The following is a 16,670-nucleotide window of genomic DNA, read 5'->3' as shown; positions in this document are numbered from 1 at the left end:
TTTTTCTTGGGTTTCTATCCTCCTCCAGAATTATGAGAACTAAATATCAGTTGCTTCAGCCATCTGGTCTATGGTATTTTGTTATGGCAGCCCTAGCAAACTAATATAGAGACATGTTCAGAAAGTGCCTATAATGCTGTGATTAGAACCATATTACCTGGGGTAAAACCCCCACTTGACTATCTGTGTGAACTTCGGGAAGTGAACCTGGCTGGGCTTTTCCTTCAAGTTCTGGTAGGTGAATGCAGCGGTCCTATCTGTCTCATGTGGAGTTGTTTAAGGATATTAATAAGTTGTTTCATATAAAGGGTTGAGAATAGTGCCTGGCACATAGTAAGCCCCATGCTAGTATTAGCTATTTTATTTCTTCTTCTTTTTCTCCTCTTCATCTTCTTCTTTGCTTTTTGTTTGTTTGTTTCTTTTTGTTTGTTTGTTTGATAAGGAATAGAAATGTACAGAAATAAACTCAAGTATAACTGGGAGTTCTTGTAAAAACAGAGTTCTTACATATTTAAAAGGGTTTGATCAGTATAGTAGGGAGAGATACTAAGGAAAATTGCCATTCACACAAAGGTCTTGCTCCATCTTTAACCTATAAGTTTCCTGTCAGAGCTTTAAAACAGGTATCAAAAGGCCAAAACAAAGCTCAGCTCTTGTAAAAAAGACAACAAAGTTCATTCATTCAAAAATGTAACATTCGAAAGGTCTAGTATACTATTAAAAATTTTTGAACATTCCAAGAAGCAACAAAAATTAATTCATTAAGAATCAAAAAAATCAATCAATAGCAAAAAAAACAGATCTGACAGAGATCATGGAATTAGAAGACACGATTATTAAAACACTAATATGATTATGTTAAACATTTAAAGGAAAATGTGAACAACAGAAAATAAATGGAAGATATAAAATGGAAAATTTAGAGATGAAAAGTAAAATCTCTGAAATGAAAATTTCAATGAATGAGAGTAACAGAAAAAATTGCAGAAAGAAAGATCAATGAACTTAAGATTTTATAATAAAACAGATAAAAAAATGAATCATAGAAAAAATAAACTGAAAACAAAAATGTCTTAGTGGCCAGTGGAAAAATATCAAACAATCTAACCTTTATTAATTGAGATCTTATCAGGGGTGGTGGGGAATGTGTGACAGAAAACATACTTGAAGAAATAATGGCTGAAAAATTCCAAATAGAGTGTGTAGTACAAACACACAAGCACAAAAATTCAGTGAACCTAAAGAAAGATAAAACTACCCTGTCACCTCACTAATACCACGATACATCACAATTGCAGAAACTAGTGAAAAAAGGGACAATTTTAAAAGTAGTTTGACCAAGAAAGAGAAAGTCCATACACTAGAAAATAGATCAGAATTATCAAACATTTGGCAGACAGAAGACAATGGATTGGCTTCTTTAGAGTGTTGACAGAGATTTTCAACCTAGAAATCTATATCCAGGGAACATATCCTTCAAAAGTGAAGGCAAAATAAAAACTTTTTCGGATAAACAGAAGCTGAAAAAACTCGTTATAGACAGACCTGTACCTACAAGAAATATTAAATGGTATCTGGTAGAAATTTGAGATCAACACAGAAAAAAACAAAAATCACTAAAAGTGGTAAATATGTGGGTAAAGAAATACTTTACCCACAAACGATCAAATAATATGGCGAATGTTTAAATAAAAAAAATTATTATAGTAAAAGACCTATTGCCATTAATCACCCTCAAAATACTCCCTCTCACTTTGAACACACTTAGCCCATTGTTCTTGTTGCTTTCTGAAGCAGTTCTGGAAGTCTTCTTTCGTGAGTATCTTAAGTTGCGCTGTCATGGCTGCTTCGATGTCCTGAATCGATTCAAAATGTTTACTTTTCATGGTCATTTTGACTTTGGGAAAGAGCCAGAAGTCACAAGGTGTCAGATCCAGTGAATAAAGTGGATGAGGACACACTGTAATGTTTTCATTTGACAGAAATTGCCATATGCCAGAAGCGATGTGTGACATGGAGCGTTGTCATGATGGAGGATGATTTAAGGCACACTTTAAAACACACCTTCTCTCAACAGTAGCTCACACCTGACTGAGTGCACTGAACCAGTTGAAACTTGTCACACACTGTTACTAAGGTTTGACGCGCTGCTTCCGGTATTGACGATCCCTGCCTTTCCGTTTGATGGCACTCGGCAGCAGCATTCACCATATGTTTTGATCACACCTTGTAGTTATCATTTAAAAATTTCTTTAAAATATAATTAATTACCTGAAGCAATGATAATATACCATTGGGTACAGAACATATATAAAATTAATATCTGACTCATGTATGACAATAGCACAAAATACAGAAGTGAGGAAATGGAAGTATATTTTTGTAGGTGTCTTTTGTTATCCTTAAAGTGATATTATTTGAAGTTAGATTGTATTAAAGATGCTATTCTAAACTCTTTGACAAACATTAAAAAAATTAAAGAGCTATCACTAATAAGCTAATAGTAGAGATGAATGGAGTATTAAAATCCAATCAGTCCCAAATGAAAGTAGGAAAAAAGAAAAAAATGAGTAAAGAACAGATGAATAAAAGAAAAATCAAACAGCAAAGAAGTCAATATAAACCAAACCATATCAATACCTACATTAAATATAAGTGTTCAATACATTTCAATTAAAATATAGAGAATGTCAGAGTAGAAGAAAAAAGTATCTCTTAATTCCGTGTTTCCCCAAAAATAAGACCTAGCCGGACAATCAGCTCTAATGAGTCTTTTGGAGCAAAAATTAATATAAGACCCAGTCTTATTTTACTATAATATAAGACCAGGTCTTACATAATATAACATAATATAGTATCGTATCGTATCGTATCGTATCGTATCATATAATATGATATAATATAATACCTGGTCTTATATAATGTAATTTAATACAATATAATATAAGACTGGGTCCTATTAATTTTTGCTCCAAAAGACACATTAGAGCTGATTGTCTGGCTAGGTCTTATTTTTGGGGAAACACAGTTACATCATGTCTATAGGAAACTCACTTTACAAATAAAATTATAGATACATTTAAAGGAAAAGGATTAAAAAAATGCCATCCAAACACTAAGATTAGAAAGCGGGAGCAGCTATGTTAATAGCACGTAAAACAGACTTCAAAACAAGGAATATTATCAGGGGTAAAGAGTTAGAGGTCCTAATGATAATTAAGGGATTCTTGCATCAAAATGACATCAAATCCTCAATAAGCATATATCAGTAACAGTGTTACAATTCACGTAGTAAAAACTATCAGAAGCAAGAAGAAAACTAGGCAAATTTACAATTATACGTGGAGAGTTCAACTATCTGCTCCCACTAATTAATTGATAGAGCAAGTAGACAGAAAATTGGTAAAGATATAGAAGGCAAACTGTTAACCACTGTTACCCAGATTAACCTAATGGACGTTTGTATCCAACAAAATCAAAACACAATTCTTTTTCAGTGCACACAAAACATTTACTACCATGGATCACAAGCTGGTCAATAAAACCAACGTCAACACATTTTAATGAATAAAGTCATACATTGTAGTATGAATCAAAGTATGTATTTGCTCTTTATCCTGGTTTTTGGTACTTAGCTCCTGACACCTTTGGAATCTCCAAGCAATAAAAGTGTCTTTCGTATGATAAGGAGATGACTGGTGGGTGGAGACTGGTCACCCAAAAGACCAAGGCATGATTAAAGGGTTAGAACTTTCAGCTCTACACCCAAACCTCTGGGAACAGAAGGGCGGGGGGGGGGGGGGGGAGATTGAGTTACTCACGAATGGCCAGTGATTTAATCAATCGTGTCTATCTGCATAATGAAAACTCCCTAACACCCCCTAAATGTCGGGGGATCAGAGAGCTTTCATGTTGAACATACCGAGGTACTAGGAAAGAGGTGCACCGAGAGAGGCATGGATGCTCTCTGCCCCTTCACCCCAGACCTTGCTTCATGCATTTTTAACAGTTGGCTGTTCTTGAGTCATTTATAATAATCTGGCAATAGTAACTAAAGTATTTCTCTGAGTTCTCTGAGGCATTATGGCAAGTTATCAAATGTGAGGAGGGGTGTGACGACCTGTGCTTTATAGCCAGTCAGTCAGATGTACAGAGGCCTGAGATTTGTGATTGGCCTCCGAAGTGGGGGCTGTCTTGTGGGACTAAGCCCTTAGCCTGTGGGGTCTGTACTAATTCTGAGTAGTTATGTCAGCATTGAATCAAATGGTAGGACATCTGATTAGTATCTGGAGAGTTGGAGAATTGGTTGGTGTGAGAAAAAACGCACACACATTTGGTGTCAGAACTCTTGTGAGTAAAAACAGTTCATATATAATACCTTGTCTGACCACAGCAAAATTAAATTAGAAGCCAATAGTAGAAGACATCTGGAAAATCCCTAAATACATGGAAATTCAATTCATGAGTCAAAGAGTAAAACACAAAAGAAATTAGATAATACTTTGAATTGAATGAAAAAGCAGAAAACCATACCAAAATTTGTAGGATACAATTAATAAAGTACTCACAATCTTTATATCAGTAAAAAACAATTGGAAATTGAAATAAAAATTTCAAAGACATTTAAAATCATGTAAATCTTGGGAATATATTTAAAAAGTAAGTTGAGCAGGTTGGCAGGATATAAGGTCAAGACAAAAAAAAATCAATTAAATGTTTAAATACTAGCAAGGAACAATCAGAAATAGAAAATTTTGAAGTATTATTTTAAACAGTATCCTAAAAACATGAAACACTTAGGCATAAGTTTAGTAAAATACTTGCCAGACCAGTACAATAGGAAAACACTGCTGAGGGAAATTAAGACCTAAGTGAATTGAGAGAGAGGTCATATTCATGCGTTGGTAGACTGAGTATTGTTAAGATGACATTTCTCTCTAAATGGACCTCTAATTTCAGTGCAATCACAATCAAAATCCCAGAACACTTTTTTTTTTTTTTTTTGGTAGAAATGGACATGTTGAAGCTAAAGAGTACTGTATATAGAAAAGAAAAGAAGTCAGAATACCACCCCCCAAAAAAAATCTTGAAAATAATATTGAAAAACTTCCATTACGTGATGTGAAGATTTACCATAATGCTACAGTAATCAAGGTAGTATAGTAATGGCATTAAAATGAAAAAAATAGATTAATAGAATAAAATAGAGTTCAGAAACACACGCGCACACACACACACGCACACACACACAAACAAGGTGTGACAAGTTCGTGAACTTATTGCAACAATAATTATGACCTTTTTTTGATACCAGAGGGACTATTCATTATGAAGTTGTACCAACTGGACAGTTAACCAAGTTTACTATTTGGAAGTGCTGAAAAGGCTGCATGAAAAAGATAGGTGACCTGAACTTTTCACCAATTCATGGCTCTTGCATCACGACAATGCACCAGCTCACACGTCACTGTCTGTGAGGGAGTTTTTAGCCAGTAAACAAATAACTGTATTGAAACACCTTCCCTACTCACCTGATCTGGCCCCCAGTGACTTCTTTCTTTACCCAAAGATAAAGGAAATATTGAAAGGAAAACATTTTGATGACACTCAGGACATCAAGGGTAATACGATGACAGCTCTGATGGCCATTCCAGAGAAGGAGTTCCAAAATTGCTTTGAAGGGTGGACTAGGCACTGGCGTCGGTGCATAGCTTCCCAAGGGGAGTACTTCAAAGGTGACCGTAGTGATATTCAGCAGTGAGGTATGTAGCACTTTTTCTAGGATGAGTTCCCAAACTGAATTGTCTGGTTTATATATATCTAATGTGTATATATTAGATATAATATTTATATTATATTAAAATATAATATTTATATTATATAATATATAAATATATATGTAAATTATATATAATGTATATAAATTATATATATAATATTTATATTCAATTAAATTTCAACAATATGCCAAATAATCAAGAGGAAAAAATAGTGTTTTCAACAAATGGTGCTAGAATAGCTGGAGTGTCTTAGGGAAGAAGTAAAACCTAACTTTTATCTCTCACCATACATAAAAATATACTAGAAGTAAATCAGTATAAAGCTTTTTATGCAAATATAAATAAAACATTAAACACAAAGCTGTAAAACTCCCTTCCTGGTCTTGAGATAGGCATAATAATGATCTGTAGACAAAAAATACCTGATAAATTAAATTCTCTTCATAAGAATTTAAACCTTTTGCTCTTGGAAATAAAATAAAATAAAAATAAAAATAAAAAGGTAAGCCATGGACTGGGAGAAAATACCCCCACTATAGATATATCTGATATAGGTAGGATGTGTATCCAGAATTCATAAAGAACTAATAACTCAATAATAAGAAGGTGAACAATAAAAGATGTCCAGTAATGAGTGGGCAAAAGATTTGAACAAACACTTTGCAAAAGAAGAGAGGCCAAGTTTAATAAGTCCATGGAAAGGTCCTCAACAACAATAGTTACCAGGGAAATGCTAATTAAAACCACAATGAGAGACCACTCAATATACATTCACCAGAATGGCTAAAATTAAATAGACTAACAGTAGCAAGTATAAGTGAGAATGTTGAACAGGTGTAACTCTCATATTTGTACATTGCTAGAGAGGATGTCAAACGAGGCAGTATGAGAAACCTCCTAAAAGTGATGTATAGGATAGGATCCCACAATTTCACACCTGGTATGTGGGGATTCCAAGCTTCGAATCGAGGTTTGTTCTTTCTGGCCACCAGCCTCCTCCATCCTGAAGCTATCTCGGGGCCCGCTAACAGTGGTCTCATTAGAACAAATGACTTATATCACTCCTTTCACTCATAAAATTCCAAAGGTTTTAGGCGCCCTGTGCTAGGAGCGGGCGAGGAAGACCAAATAAATATTTCTTACTATATCTCAATATCATACCTGGGTATTCATTATAGTAATGTCTGTAATATTTGTAAGGATGATATATTTCATAATAAAATTCAGAAATAGCCCAAAAGCAGGAATTGTTTTGATTCATCAAATACGACAATACTTCCATTTGAGCAGTGAGTAAAAAATGTGGCACCAGAAGCATATTTCCTAAAACAGGGCAAGGAACAATGGCAGAATTGCAGCTGGTGGGAGTACTGCTGAGTTAACTTTTTTCTTAGACGTAGACTCCAGCTGATAGCCCATAATCTGACAAGGTTACTGAATAATTAAAGATTCTGAAATCCCTTTATCATATTGTTCCACAACCTTAAATTATTTTCCAAATATATTAATCGCTTTTTATAATGTCTTGTTGTTTGCCCATGTTGGTGATTCTTTTCTGTAAGCATATGAAAGATTCTTACTTTATATTCTCTATAATTCAGTTTTATGAAGCCTTTAGGAGCTTAATTTTGCTGTTCTCTACTTATTCCCGTTTGTGATTTGTTGTGGAGTTTCTAACAGTGGGCTCAGTATTTGGAGCCTTTTTCTGGTGTTGTACTCATTGAACTGGCTCCCATTAAAAAAAACACAAAAGGCCCCACTTTGTGGTGTTTACCAATTTCTGTGGTGCAAATACTCCCACCATAGCCAATTTGAACTCCCATTTGGTGCTGCTGAATGTGGAATTGGGAAGAGATGAGTAGAATTGGCTCTTGCCAGTCTGAGCAAGTCAGCTCCAGCCACCCCTTCCAACCTGGAAAAGGACAGAAGGGGCTGAAATGGAATCAGAGGATAGGAAAGGACTTACTGGTGATTTATATCAACGAGGGCTCAGAGGGAAATGTGAAAGGCGAAGAAAAATTCACACAAGCCAGAGAAAGGAGGAGTTGGAGAGGGGAGAATTTGAGAGGCAAAATCTACAAGCAGATGGGGTGTACAATGGCAATAAATGGAAGATGGAAAGAAGAGGATATTAATTATTGTTGGGGCCAAGATATATAAAAAAGAAAAACACAGACTCAGAATTTTTATACAAGACATCTATGAGAATTACATTGTTGAAAGGAAGACGAAGAGGTCTCACCTCCCTGTGGCTGGAGACCAAAACATACCAACAGCTCAAGACTTAAAAAAAAAAAGACGGTTTTTATTTATGCCTAAACACATGTGAGACCCCCTCCAAGATTGCCTTGTGGTCAGCAGGGAGGGGAAGGACCTCTTGCCAATCAGACAGGGAAGATGGGACAGTTTGATGTTCAGCAGAGGAGAGAAAAATGGACTTTGTTTGACAAGTCATGTAAAAAGCTCCTGTTAAGGACTATTAATAATATACACAGTATTTATCTGGTCAAATATTTAGACTCTCTAAAGGATAAAGGTATTTGTGCAGAGGTGTATAAAATCAAGGGTTTCTTTGATTACTGAGATTTTATTGTAATGCTTAGAACGTGGTTAGAATTTCTGTTGACTGCAGAGGGAGTGAGTTCCACACCCATATGCCCCTCTCTGGATTGATGATGATGGTGATGGTGGTGGTGATGATGATAAAATCCACCAATTTTTACTTGATCATGCATCAGTCTTTAAATCTGCCTTTCCAAAGGTGTAATTGTTCATTATTTCTCTAAAGTCTCCTGGAGGGTGATGAACACAGTGAGATTCGAAGGAAGACCTTCCAACTGGCAGCCATAAAATAGCTGAGTGGTTTTCCAGTTTGCAGCAGTGGTCCTGAGTTCCCAGATCTTTGAGACTTTGTTGTAGTCTCCCCTCAGCCATTGGAGAATGCCCCAAAATGATTGCCTTTTCCCATTTTAAGTCTGAGGCTGCCACAAAATTACGAGGTCCTTTCTGGGGTCTTCAGATCTTAAGGGTAGCTGTGATTGAAAGAAATTCGCCCTTGTTTTTTGGTCATTTGGACATAGTGAAGACCTAGAGTCCACAGGTCTGTGGTACAACGTACAGAGATTTATAATGAGATGTGTGGACACACAAGGGTGACCCTAAGCACAGTTCTATCATAGGGGCGGTCAAGAGAATTTCACAGGGCACAGTCCATCCAGGCACAAGGTCGTTTCAGTCCAGAATTTTTTTACATAGATCTGGTCTCCAAATAGAAAGACCAGGTTGATGTGGAATCTGTTATTGACTTATATGCACAACAGGATTACGGTCAGAAAAAGTCTTTGTAAATGAACTTTCACGTTCTCCACTTTGGAGAGAAACAGTCAGAATATGAGCTAGAGCCTTTATACGCCATTCATGACCATTTCAGTGGCCTGAGTTCCCCTAAGTGCAGAATTGCAGCTCACACGTCCATCCAAATCATTAGGACACGGACCACTTGCACCCCCATTCACTGAGAAGTTAACTTAGTCTTTCCTTAACATCATACTTTCCCTCTCCACTTTGGAAAAAAGAAAAGTTGATAATTGATATTTAGGATTTCACATACCTATGGAAATCGTGTCCCGTAATATGAGAACCTGATCTAAATATACAATCCCCAGCAATAAACCTATTCCTAGAGCAGGTTATTTTTGATAATGGAAAGTTTTGGCCAATCCGAAGAGCAGGTATAGAATAAGCAGGATATTGGACATAAGCCCTGGATAGAAACTTCACAGTCATTTTCTGAGTGAGTGAGCGACCCCACCTACCTCATGGAACTCTTTGCTGCACTGGTACTGACTTCCTGCTTTATAAGTATTATATGTGGCAAAAAGGGGGCAGAACACACAATGAGGTACTGTTCTTTGGGAAAAGAAGCTGTCTATCATTGTTATTGCTGTTGCTGTTATTCTATTATCCCCAAATGTGTCACCTAGTGGAACAGGACAAATAAGGCCATGGGCTCAGCTGGTTATAGCTAGGTCCTGTTTACAGGGAGGAGTAAGTAGCTGTGGTGTAGGTAGCCTTTTTTTTTTCTTCAATTAAAGTTTATTGGGGTGACAATGGTTAGTAAAGATACATAGGTTTCAAGTGTACAATTCTGTAATACGTCATCGATAAATCACATTGTGTGTTCACCACCGAGAGTCAGTTCTCCTTTCATCACCATATATTTGACCCCCTTTATCCTCTTCTGATATCCTCCCTACCCTCTTACCCACTGGTAACCACTAAATTGTTGTCTGTGTCTATGAGTTTTTGTTTCATTTGTTTGCCTTGTCCTTTTGTTGTTTGTAGTTTTACATACCACATTATCAGTGAACTCATATGGTTCTCGACTTCTTCTGTCTGACTTATTTCACTCAGCATAATAATCTCAAGATCCATCCATGTTGTTGCAAATGGCACTATTTCATCTTTTCTTATGGCAGAATAGTATTCCATTGTGTATATATACCACATCTTCTTTATCCAATCGTCTATGAATTTGACTTCAAAGGCAAGGGAAGTAAAAGCTAAAGTAAATGAATGGGACTGTATCAAACTTAAAAGCTTCTGCACAGCAAAAGAAACCATCGACAAAATAAAGAAGCAACCAACAAAATGGGAGAAGATAATTGCAAACAACGCCTCCGATAAGGGCCTAATATCCAAAATATATAAGGAACTCATACAACTCAACAACAAAAAAACAAACAATCCAATTTAAAAATAGGCAGGGGACCTGAATAGTTATTTCTCCAAAGAGGACATACTGATGGCCAATAGACATATGAAAAGATGCTCAACATCACTAATCATCAGAGAAATGCAAATAAAAACCCAATGAGATATCACCTCACCCCAGTTAGAATGGCTATCATCAACAAGACAAATAATATTAGGTTGGTGCAAAAGTAATTGCAGTTTAAAAGGTTAAAAAAAAAATATATTGCAAAAACCGCAATTACTTTTGCACCAACCTATTAACAAGTGTTAGAGAGGTTTTGGAGAAAAAGGAACCGTCATACACTGTTGGTGGGAATACAGACTGGTGTAGCCGCTATGGAAGGCAGTGTGGAGGTTCCTCAAAAAATTACGAATAGAATTACCATATGACCCAGCAATCCCCCTCCTGGGTATCTACCCAAAAAATCTGAAAACATTTATCCATAAAGATATATGTGCTCCGATGTTCACTGCAGCTTTATTTACAATGGCCAAGACATGGAAACAACCAAAGTAGGTAGTCTTTTTAAGAATCAGGGCTACAATTTGTAGGTTAGGAAGTTAGGCAATTAAGTGTTAAGGAACAGAATATGGTGACAATGTGATGGGATGACACTCTGTGGTGGAAGAGCATTTGCAGCTGGATCACATCACAATTTTCCCATTTAAATACTACCATTGGCTAATTCAAGAAATAGAATTCTCCTTGATATTAAATAATTCTTCTAAATTAAATAAACAAAGCTAATAAGCAATGGTCTTTTGAACTTTCAGTTGGCTTCAGTGGAGTTGTCAAGTATATGAACCTAGCTTGCCATGTTGCCAGAAATAGTTCATTGAGAGATTTTTCTGAAGTTGGACAAGACCATCTCTCCTGTAAGAATCCCACCTTGGTCATGATGCATTTTTTAATTCATTCCTGCATTTTGATTTTTAATTTTATAAAAATTTTAAATTACAGTTGACATCCAATATTATGTTGGTTTTAGGTGTACAACATAATGGTTAGACATTTATATAACAAGACCCCCATAAGTCTAGTACCCATCTGACAACATACATACTTATTACAATATTATTGACTATATTCCCTATGTTGTATTTTACATCCCCGTGACTATTTTTATAACTGACAATTTGTATTTCTTAATTCTTTCCTTTGTCACTTATTCCCCCAAGCCCCCCTCCCCTCTGGCAACCATCAATTTACTTTTGTCACCATTTTGTTTGGAGATTTTACATATATGTTCATATGGGGGATAACTTACTTTTCATATATTGTCCTTTTCTAGTATGTGTGTTAGTTATATTAGCCGAACAAAATGACTTGGAAATGTTCTTGCTTTTTCTATTCTTTCCTACAAGTTGTGTAAAATTTAAATGAAAATTTGATAGATCATGGCTATAAAACTGACATAGTTCTTCTTTGTGGAAAGATTTAAAATGAGTGATTTTATTTATTGGTTTTAGGATTATTTAGGTTTTCTATTTCTTTTTGAGTCAGCTCTAGTAATTCAGTATTTTCTAAGAGTTTTTCCACTCAAGTTTTAAAATTTATTGGTCATGAGTTTTTAAAACCTTGCGGTGTTTTTATTCCTATGCATATGTAGTTGTATTCCCTTGTAAATTCTTAATATTTCTTGTTTTTGCCTTTTCATTTTCCTGGTCAATCTTTCCATAACCCATATGAGTGGAATCATACAGTATTTGTCCTTTTGTGCTTGGCTTATTTCAGTTAGCATAATGTCCTCAATGTTTATCCATGTTATAGCATGAAATAAGATCTCCTTTTTCAAGGCTGCATACTATTCGTGTGTGTGTGTGTGTGTGTGTGTGTGTGTCACATTTTCCTTATCTGCTCATCCCTCGGTGAACACGTTGGTCACTTCCACCTCTTGACTATTGTGAATAGTGCTACAGTGAACATAAATATGCAAATGTCTGTTTGAGACCCTGTTTTTGAGATTTTTGGATATATATCCAAAAGTGGGATGGCTGGATCATATGATGATTCTATTTTTAATATTTTGAGGACCCTTCATACTGTATCCATAGCAGCTGCACCATTTTACATTCTCAATAAGGTACAAGGGTTCCAATTTTTCTGTATTATCACTAATACTGCTGTTTTTCTTTTGATAGTGGCCATCCCAAAGGGTTTGAGGTGATATCTCATTGTGGTTTTGATTTGCCCACAAGAAGACTTTTAAGTGTGATTTGGAAGATAAAAGTAGAGTAGCCATGATAATCTTTATATACTCTATAGGCCAGTGAATTTCAGGTAAACAATTTTTGTTTTTTTATTTTTTTAGTATAAGTATATCCCAATACTACTTGGGACATATTTATGTTAAAAAGGTGTTTGTATGCAATATTTGGTACACAACTATATGTAAAAACTACTTGTTATTTATCTGTAATTCAAATTTAGTTGACACTATATATTTTTATTTGCTAAATCTGGCAACACGAAATGCAGGGCACTCAGCACTGCTGTGGCTCATGTGCATTGCTGAGGATATGTGGGTTCACCCTCTGGAATGGGGTATCAGCCAGATCTGCAGCACCTACTGCAGCTGCCATATTTTCTCCTTCAGTTTCACTGACTCTTTGTCCCAAGTGTATATTTACCGCATGTCTATCAATGGATGAGTGGATAAAGAAAATGTGGTATATACGAAGTCTAACAATTAAGTTTGTGAACTTGTTGCTACGATGTTGCTAACCTTTTTTTGATATCAAAGGGATTATCATTATAAATTTGTACCAACTGGACAAATAGGTAACCAAGTTTACTGTTCAGAAGTGCTGAAAAGGCTGCGTGAAAAAGTTGGACAACCTGAGCTTTTCGCCAACAATTCATGGCTCTTGCATCATGACAATGCACCAGCTCACACAGCACTGTCTGTGAGGGAGTTTTTAGCCAGTAAACAAATAACTGTATTGGAGCACCCTCCCTACTCACTTGATCTGGCCCCCAATGACTTCTTTCTTTACTCGAAGATAAAGGAAATATTGAAAGGAAGACATTTTGATGACATTCAGGACATTAAGGATAATATGACGATAGCCCTGTTGGCCATTCCAGAAAAAGAGATCCAAAATTGCTTTGCAGGGTGGACTAGGTGTTTATGTTGGTTCATAGTTTCCCAAGGGGACTACTTCGAAGGTGACCATAGTGATATTCAGCAATGATGTATGTAGGACTTTTTCTAGGATGAGTTCGCAAACTTAATTGCCTGACCTTCGTACGTCCAGTGGAAGATTATGCAGCCTTTAAAAAGTGAGAAGCGAGCAGTTTATTCAGCAGCATACTCCCATCTTTGATGCTGGAGGCTTGGAGACAGTGAGAGACCAATGTGGGTTGCAGAACGTTTTCATGGATTCCCTTCAGCCTCGCAGTTTCCTATTTGCCCTTATTTCCCTGCTTCGTGTTCGTCTCCTCTTCTAGACGGCCAGCTCTGCTGGTTGGGGACTACAGCAGCAGACGAAAAGCAACAGCCTCACCTAACTGCTCGCATTAGCTCCCGCAATTGTATAAGATCAAATCTATGGAATAAATCATACATCTGGATATCTATGTATCTATGTATTTGTATCTATATCTATGTCTATATATTTATATCTATATAAAATCTGTATTTATATCATCTTTCTCCAGTGATTCTGCTCCTTTGAACAAACCATGAAACGTACAGGCTGGAGTGTGTTCATATACATTTTATATGAGGACACTGAATCTCAAAGATATTAAGTACCTTGTCCAAGGTTATATAAATAGCGAGTGGCAGAAATAAGCAATATTTGATCTTGGTCTATTACCTCCAAAAGCCATGGTCAGACTAATCTGTCTTAGGGAATACAATGGGGCAATCACACATATGTGGAATATTAATTGATTGATGAGTGTCACATTCCAAACAAGCAAGGTAATTAATCTAATTCAGCACTAGTGATTAGGTCTCATTAATACTATATTTAGTAAGTGAGCATCTAATTTCTTTTAAGAGACATAGATAAATGGGAGGAATTTTTAGGAGACCAACCAACCAGAGAAGGATTCAGAAAGAGGAAATGTTAATGAAATAATGCAGGCAATGAAGTATACAGAGAAGAACAGGAGTCCTGATTAGAGCATAAGGGATATAGCTCAGTTCCCAGAACTGGGCAGAGAAAAAAATGTAAACCCGGAGTACTGACAAAATATATTTTAGAGAAGGTCCTTACACATCATCTGCCATTCCAGAGAACTGTAAAAGGTGGATACAATTCCCAAACTCACGTTACACACTCCAGGTAAATACTCAAGTGCCTTAAATTGTTCCAATAAGTGAAAGTACCCAGCCCAAAGACCTGGCCCCACCACTTACTCCCTCATTTCATCAATTCTAAGATGTATTTCTTTGTTTTCACTTTAAAAAAAACACAAAGCAGACTTTAGTTTTTAGAGCAGTTTTAGGTTCACAGCAAAACTGAGGATGTGGCACAGAGATTTCCCACATAATCCCTGTCCCCAACAAGCGTCTCACTCATTGTCAGCATCCCCGTCAGAGGGAGACGTTTGTTACAGTTGATGAAACTACATTAACAACCATTATCACCGAAAGTCCATAATTTACCTTAGGGTTTATTCTTGGTGTTCTACATTTTACAGAGTACCTTCACTGCCCTAAAAATCCTCTGCTCCAGCTATTCATCCCTCCCTCCATCTAACCCCTGGCAAGCACTAAAACATGAAACCATGGCAATTCTTTTTCATGTTTTGACATCTCTGAAATTCAGGTGTGTCTTTTAGTTGCATTGTTTCTTTCTCAGTGGTATATAAAATAATGGTTCGTCTTACAATTGATGGTGTTTTATAATATGTAAAATACAGTAGTTTTGTGATCTTGGGCAAATTAGTTAATCTCTCTGTGCCTCAGTTTCCTTATCTCTAAAGTGGGATAATAATAATATCTCTCATATAAGGCTGTTGTGAGGAGTAAATGAGAAAACCACGTGATGTGTTTCAAGCAGAGTAACAGTTATCTATTGCCACAATGACACTGCATAACAGACCGTACCAAAACTTGGTGGCTTAAAACAATAACCCTGTATTATTTCATCTTGGAGGTTCTGCTAAGTTGGGCTCCGTGGGGCTCACTCATGTTTCCGTGGCTATATGTGGGTTAGCTAGGAAACTGATAATCTTGGCTGGGCTTTCCTACATGTCTGGCATTGTGACTAGGAAAGCTCAGGCGAATGCTCTGCTTCACATGTGCTTTCATCCTCTGGCAGACTACCCTGGGCTTGTTCTCCTGGTAGCAGCAGAGTTCCAGGAGCAAGCATGGATGCCTAGACTCAGAGCTGGCACTTCATCATGCCTGTCACATTCTATTGGCCAAAGCCCCTCACAAGGCAAGCCAGCCCAGATTCAGAGGGTGAGGATATAGACTTCACCGTGTGGTAGGTGGAGCTGCAAAGCCGCATTACAAAGAGCAGGAGACCAGCTTAGATTGGGAAACTGGGGCAGTTCTTACAATCCATCTACCACAGTCAGTGCCTGGCACATAGTAAGTGCTCAGGAAATCTTACCTGTCACTGAAGGCCCTCACTCATTATACAGGGAGTTGAGCTGGTTTAGTCCAACTTGGCTAAAGAAAAGAACATGGGTTCACCGTACGATGAGGGCTGGATGCCGCCCATGCTTCTGATGTGCCCATCAGAGTCTCAGAAGCATGAGGTCTTGGAATATAAAAGATGGAAACATATTCGAGTCCAGTCACTCTCATTCTCTTACTTTATTGGCGAGAAAAATGAGCTCAAGGGAGGTGAAGTGACTTGCTTAAGAGTGCACAGCAGAGGAGCTTGGAGGCCCAATGCTCACGCCACCGGTCTCCTACCATAAAACGCTGTGACCTTTCCAACTATGACTGTGAGAAAAAAATCCCATTTCTTTTAAAATCCACATCAAAATAAAACTTGAGATGAATACGAGATGTAAAAAAAATAAGCTCTTAAACATACAATGTATGTTTGTTCTTTTTTCCGCTTTAAATGTGAGCTTTTAGTCTATTGGAACTTGTGAGGTCTTTTTAATGATATCTAAACATTGTATAATATGAAAATAACTCTCAATTTTAACGATAGACATCT

The 16,670-nt window shown here is 36.7% G+C and overlaps 1 protein-coding gene across 1 annotated transcript in view; it reads left to right on the top strand.

The window, feature by feature from the left end:
• Positions 1-16,670, top strand: part of LOC109453821 (cytosolic beta-glucosidase) — a 194,761-nt gene that overhangs the window by 38,457 nt on the left and 139,634 nt on the right. The window lies entirely within an intron of this gene.

Source organism: Rhinolophus sinicus, chromosome 1 (genome assembly GCF_057876585.1).
Source record: "Rhinolophus sinicus isolate RSI-liver-muscle chromosome 1, RSI-T2T, whole genome shotgun sequence".
In the NCBI taxonomy this organism is placed as follows: Eukaryota; Metazoa; Chordata; class Mammalia; order Chiroptera; family Rhinolophidae; genus Rhinolophus; species Rhinolophus sinicus.
Note: the sequence above shows the minus strand (reverse complement) of the source record. Positions and strands in the feature narration are given on the sequence as shown.